Source organism: Rhinolophus ferrumequinum, chromosome 13 (genome assembly GCF_004115265.2).
Source record: "Rhinolophus ferrumequinum isolate MPI-CBG mRhiFer1 chromosome 13, mRhiFer1_v1.p, whole genome shotgun sequence".
Lineage (NCBI taxonomy): Eukaryota > Metazoa > Chordata > Mammalia > Chiroptera > Rhinolophidae > Rhinolophus > Rhinolophus ferrumequinum.
The window spans coordinates 67,585,618-67,592,610 of NC_046296.1; the positions used below are offsets into that span (position 1 = coordinate 67,585,618).

The 6,993-nt window shown below is 47.2% G+C and overlaps 1 pseudogene; it reads left to right on the top strand.

Moving 5' to 3' along the window:
* LOC117032829 (LIM domain-binding protein 1-like) overlaps positions 1-6,753 on the top strand; it is a 66,765-nt pseudogene extending 60,012 nt beyond the window's left edge.
* Positions 6,754-6,993: the final 240 nt, after the last annotated feature.

Below are 6,993 nucleotides of genomic sequence, written 5' to 3' on the forward strand. Positions count from 1 at the left end.
AAACCATTCAGAAAGTGCACTGCTGATCGCACGTTCGTAATGAAAGCTAACCACCATGTTTGCTAACAGAGGAGAAGCATGAGACCAATGACAGGACAACTAGAGCCACACCAGGTCACTGGCGTCACCTACGGGCCTGGCGCTTCACGGGCATTATTCCTAAGCTTCCTCATGATTCCGCAGTGTATGAATCATTATCCCATTTTCCAGACAAGGACAGCTCAGCTCAATAGAGCAACTCAACCAAGGCCGAACTCTTAATAGCTGATAGAGCCAGGATTTGAATTTAAGCCAGAACAAACCTCAGCTTTATGCACCAAATACTTTGGAAGCAACATTTATGAAGCAAAAACTAATGACAGGGACAAATAGAAGCATACTGGCGGCAGAATCTTTATTCACTGCACTCATTACATAAGAGATAAAAGTAGACAAAATGCATCACAATCTAGAAGACTTAAATACTTAATAAGGTGAATTTAATTAATATATGTCTAATTATATGCCATGGAAACAGAATATATGCAAACATTCTCAAGTGTTCATGTAACAGTCCTTAAAAATTAACCTTTTCTTAGGCCACAAGTAAAACCTCACTAAATACCAAATGAGTAGAAACTCTACAGACAGCATTAGAAAAACTCAGAAATTAAAAACCAAAATTAGAAAGTAAAACCAATTATAAAAATATGTCACAAGAAAAGTTAAGAATCTTCCATTTAACAACACTTTGGTCAAAGAATAAATCAAAACCACAATACTGCATGTGCAAAATACCTAAACATAATAACAATGAAAACAAGATACCAGAATCCACAGAATTCGACTATAAAAGCATTCAGAAGAAATTCCTCTGCCAATACACTGATTAGCAACTATCAGTGGAAATGCATCACTTAATTATTCAACCCAAAAAATTAAAAAAATAAAATTAAGGAAAGCAGAACAAAAAATTAATAAAGGCAGAAATCATTTACTTAGAAACACAAAAAATAGAGCTAATTAATAAATTCAACATTTGGTTTTTAAACATCAAAGACTAACAATAACAATAAAACCAACAAACTATTAATAATAGAAAATAATAAGGAAGGAGTGACTACAGGTGCGAGGGGAGTAAAAAGTAGATAAGGGCAAGCTTTCCTGAACTTTATGCAAATGAATGGAGAGATCTGGAGGAGAACGTGCATCACCCAAACTGACTCCTGTAGAAAGGAAACATTCTAAATAGGCCAGTTAACATGGAACAAATGAAGTCTTCAGAGACTTCACCGGTTTCCTGCAAAGGAGCCTCTGGCCTCGTCATTTTTACAGCAGATTTCCAACAATTTAAGAGATGCTTAAATAATATTCAAGGTTTATGATCAGAAGAAGGAGGTAGATAAGGATGAAAAATTTCCAAATCATTTTGTAAAGCTGGCAAAACACAAAACTCAAACCCAGCCAAGAACCATGGGCCAACTGCACTTAAAAATAACTCTATTCAATTTAATAGATACTGGCAAGCATGACCCATGGCCCACTCAAAGGTTAGCGATATGAGCAAGTGGACAACCTACCAGTACAATCCTCCATTTGAGCAGACTGAAGGGAAAACGTGTGTAATCTTTGCCTTACGTGTGGAAAACCTATTTGATCAAATTAAAAATCCATTCATGATTGCAAACTCTTAATGGAAATGAGCAAGAGTGTACATTTTTTTCTACTCACAGTTTTGCGGTTTAAGGCCTCTCTGAGACTGGCCGAGCTATCTCCTCCAGAGCAGAATGGCACGTACCCTGCAGGACCTGCAGCGGGAGCAGCAGAAGTCAGCCAGGATTGGGGCTGGGCCACCTTCTAGCGAGGCAGCCCGGTATATGTGGGCTGTGGCGCTCAGACTTGAAGCATTTAAAAATAGAGAAAACGCATTGTATCTCATCAATACATCGCTAGGGAAAGTTTTAAAATTAGGAACAAGGAAATAGTTATCACTATGATGGAGACTAAAAAAAGATAACAAAATACAATTGTGAGAGATACCTGCCTGTTGCGGTTAAACTTCAGGAGGGACATCTTGACTGCGGAGGTCCTCTCTGGAGGAACAAGGGGTCTCAGCCCCCCAGCAGGCTCCCCAGCCCAGGGTTCCAGTGCTGAGGAGAGAAGCCCCCGTAACTTCTGGCTGTGAAAACCAGCAGAGATTGTGGCTGAGTGAGAGAAGGGCAGCTACACTCCCAGGTGCTCCTCCTAACAGGCCCGCGCATGGGCTTACCCACTGATGGACTCACTCGCTCCGAGCTCCAGCGCTGGGACAGCAGCTAGAAAGGCACCAGGGACATACAGGGAGGAACCGAGTTGTCTGGTCTCAGAGTGACGAATGGAGGGGCAGCTTTCTCCCGGAGGCAGGAGCGGGCGGAAGCCACTGTTGCCTTGTTGGCGCTCCCCACTCCCGGCATGCTCGCGCAGGCGGCCGCCAGAGCTGAGTCTCCACCGACCTGGTTAATGTTCATTGGCCCCGCCCTGGTGATTCTGAGACCACACCCCCCAGCTTTCGGGTACACCCAAACTCCTTCCAGCAGCTTTTCCATACAAACGTCCTGTCTTGGCTCACGCTGTGGACTTTCCTAAAGTCTCCCAAAGGTTCACAAACCCCAAACAAGCAGCATCTGTCCTTGGCGTGTCCAGTGCCCCTGGCTGAGCAGCCCCGGCCTGGCATTAGCGGCCGCTGGTCTCAATGCACAGCTTAGCCTCTCCCTCAGGTGCCTCCAAGCCCAGCACAAGTGGCAACTATCTGCAGATCACTTTGTACGTCATACCAGTGGCCCTGGACAGGGCATAGGAAGCAGCTATACTGGGCCTGCAACAGAGGCCCTCCTGAGAGGCCCCAGAACCAACACACCAGGTGGCCAGCTTCAGACCACACCAGAACACCCAACCACCTCACAAATGACACACCCAAAGGGCACACTGGGCAGGCACCAGGACCCTGCTAAAGTGAATCCTGTTCCATAGGGTCAGCCCCTGCACCACTGTAGTCACGACCAGTCCTCACAGCCAGTTAGCCTGAGGGTGAGTCCCTCCCATTGATGTGCAAACAGCAACCATAGATCAACTATAACAAGGGACACACCTGGAGCACCTGGTTCTGGTGACCAGGGAGACTGTGCCATTGGGCCCCACAGCACACCTACTATATAATACCACTCTGCTAAGACTGGGAGACATAGCAGCCCTACCTAATACACAGATACAAGTGCAGGGAGGCAGCATGTCCCAAATGAAAGAACAGAACAAAGCTCCAGGAAAAAAAGAAAAAAAGAAATAAACAAAATGGAGACAAGCAATCAACCAGACGCAGAGTTCAAAACACTGGTTATAAGGATGTTCATTATCTCAGTGAGAACTTCAGCAAAGAGATAGGAAACAAAAATAGAACCAGTGAGAAATGAAGACTACAATAACTGAAATGAAGAATACACTAGAAGGAATCAACAGTAGATTGGATGAAGAAGAGGATTGAACGAGCGATTTGGAAGATAAAGTGGAAGAAAATATCCAATCAGAACAGCACAAAGAAAAGAGAATCCAAAAAAGTGAGGATAGTTTAAGGGGCCTCGGTGACAATATCAAGCATAACAACAGAGAAGAGAAAGGGGAGGGAATTGAAAACCTATTTGAAGAAATAATGATGGAAAACGTCCCTAACCTGGTGAAGGAAATAGACATACAAGTCCAGGAAGCACAGAGAATCACAAACAAGGTGAACCCAAAGAGGCCAACACCAAGACACATCATAATTAAAATGTCAAAAGTGAAAGACAAAGAGAGAATCTTAAAAGCAGCAGGAGAAAAGCAGTTAGTTACCCACAAGAGAGCTCCCGTAAGACTCAACAGAAACTTTGCAGGCCAGAAGGGATTGGCAGGAAATATTCAGTGATGAAAATTCAGGACCTACAACCAAGATTATTAGAACTGAAGGACAGATAAAGATCTCCCCACATAAGAAAAAGATAAAGGAGTTCATCATCACCAAACCAATATTACAAAGAATGTTAAATAGAATTACTTAAGAAGAAGAAAATAAAATCAAACATATAAATAATAAAATGTCAGTAACTACATATCTATCAACAATTACTTTAAATTTTAAATGTTTCTTCTTCTTAAAGAAGTAGAAAAAAGATTTAAAAAATGAGTAATAAAATGTCAATAACTACATATTTATCAACAAGTACTTTCATTATAAATGGATTAAATACTCCAGTCAAAAGACATAGGAGAGCTGAATGGATAAGAAAACAAAACCCTTACATATGTTGCCTACAAGAGACTCACTTCAGATCGAAAGACACACACAGACTGAAAGTTAAGGGATGGAAAAAGATATTTCATGAAAATGGAAACAAACAAAAAGTTGGAGTAGCAATACTTATACCAGACAAAACAGACTTTAAAACAAAGGCTACAACAAGAGACAAAGAAGAACCTTGTAATTCTACTTCTGGGTATTTATCCGAAGAAATCCAAAACATTAATTCAAAGAGACATATGTATCCATAAGTCCATTGCAGCATTATTTACAATAGTAAAGATATGGAAGCAACCTAAGGGTGCCCATCAATAGATGAATGGATAAAGAAGTGATACATATGTACAGTGAAATAGTACTCAGCCATAAAAAGGAATGAAATCTTGCCATCTGCAACAACATGGATGGACTTAGAGGGTACTGTGCTGAGTGGAGTGAGACAGAGAAAGACAAATATCATATGATGTCACTTAAATGTGTAATCTAAAAACAAATGAACAAAGAAAATAGAAACAAACTCAGAGTTACAGAGAATAATCTGTTGGTTGTCAGATGAGAGGCGGTTTTGGGGGCACAGTGAAAAAGGTGAAGGGATTAAGAAGTACAAATTGGCAGTCACAAAATAGTCATGGGGATATAAAGTACAGTATAGAGAACATAGTCAATAATATTGTAACAACTATTTACGGGGGTGGGGGGAGGCAGGGAGGCAGGGTGGCAGATCCACCCTCTGCCTGCCCCAGGACCTCATTCTGAGAGACTCTGAGAGCCAGTGGGGAGGGAAGGAGAGAGAGAAACTGAGAAAAGGCAGGGGGCAGGCCGGCGCTACCTGTTTCTGTGTGTGCGCGAGTGTGAGTGAGTGTGAGTGCCAGGTCCTGCCTAGCCTGGTGCCCTAGCAGAGGAGCTTGGTGACCTGGGAAGGGGTGGCGGGCTGCTTGGAGGCAAAGGTAGCAAGAGGCGGTGACGAGGAGAGCCCAGAAGGAGGAGGAGAGAGGAAAGAGCGGAGCAGCCATGGTTGAGAGAACTTGCAAACAAAGAAGGCTCCTGGTTCCCCACACCCCACCACTCCCCAGGCTGGTTCCTGGCCTCACCCAGACCCAGTGGCCATTGAAACTTCCCCCACAGCTTCTTGGCTTCCTGATGTGCCTGCCCCAGGGTTGAGGTCCGGGGTTGAGGTGAGGGGCAGGGAGGCTGTGCACGGGAGTCTTTGCGCAGCCTGTGAGTGGAGCTCCCAGCCACACCTGCCGGTCCCACTCGGGACATGAGCAGCTGAGGTCGGCCCCTCAGCCCTCACCCCTGCCAGGGCCTGACTGGGCTTGCAGCTGCCCCTACCCTTATATTTATTTTAAAAGAAAGTCCTACAACTTATTCCTACAACCTCTCCTGACACCCTCAGTTCCCCCAGGTTGTTCTTCAAAATCACCCAAACTGTACTTGCGAAGGAGCCCCCAAAAGACGCCTTCCCCCTCCCATCCGGCCCCAGGCTAGATCCTGGTGGGGGCGACTCCCAGGTACCCACCCGCCCACGTACCAGGAGTCCGGGGTTGGAAGGCATGCGCCATATGGCAACCAAACTTATTACAGAATATGAGAGCTTACCAGCGGCTTCAAAACCAGAGAGAGGCGTGTGACAGTCCCTGCTGAGACGCTTTCACAACTGAATTCTTTGAGGATGGTGACCCTGGCCAGACCCTCGTCCCAGGCTACTTCCGCAGCATCTTTGAGCAGGTGCTACGGCACCCCAAGGAGGCATTCCATAGCAACACGTAACCCTCGACTGTGACCAGGACAGCATGGGGACCCGGCATGGCCAACCCATGTTCACCCGGGTGTGTATGGAGGGCCGGTTGTATCTGGAGTTCACGTTTAACGGCATGACGTGGATACAGACGTGGCCCTTCAGCATCTGGAGCACGCGGAGCTCATCCCGCAGCATCCTTGCCACGCGTGCCTAGGACCCTGCTGTTAGATCACCTCTCCCAAAAATCACCTGGTGTGGGCTGCCCGACAGGAGCCATGCAGGAGCTCACGTCCCGCCACCCTCCACGAGGCCTCAAGACCCGGCTTTTCCCCAGTGGCCGCGGATGGTAGCGTCCCCTGTTGGAGCCTGCGGGCAGCAGCCCAGCAAACCGCAGAAACTGATGTTAGGGGACAGCACGGGGGGGGGGGGGGGGGTAGGCGCGTGGCAACACCCCCACCAACAACAGCAAGAAGAAAAGCCGAGCCAGCACCTTCGCCCTCTCCAGCCAGGATGTCGTGGTGGTGGGGGAGCCCACCCTAATGCGGGGAGTTCGGGGACCAGAACCAGAGGCTCATCGCCCGGCTGGGGAAGACCGGGTTTGACGCAGCCAGCGGGCGTTGACCACGAGGACAGCTTTAACGGCTCCCCCGCCCTGGGTACCAATAGCCCCTGGAACAGCAAACCTCCGTCCAGCCAAGAAAGCAAATCAGAGAACCCCACGTCATAGGCCTTCAGTAAAGGCCTCGCCAGGGCCACACAGTGCGCTGCCGGCCTGCCCCACCCCTCGCAGCCCCAGGGAGCGGAAGACGGAGTGAAGAGACCCGGCATCTAACACGGGCAGCCTGTCCACCCACTTCAGGGAGGAACTGGACTCGCTGGGGACAGGTGCCAAGATTTGTCCCCCAGTAGCCCTTTGCTGGGCCTGGCCTCTGCAGAGGCTTTTGGGGGCAGGGGGTCCTCATGTGGA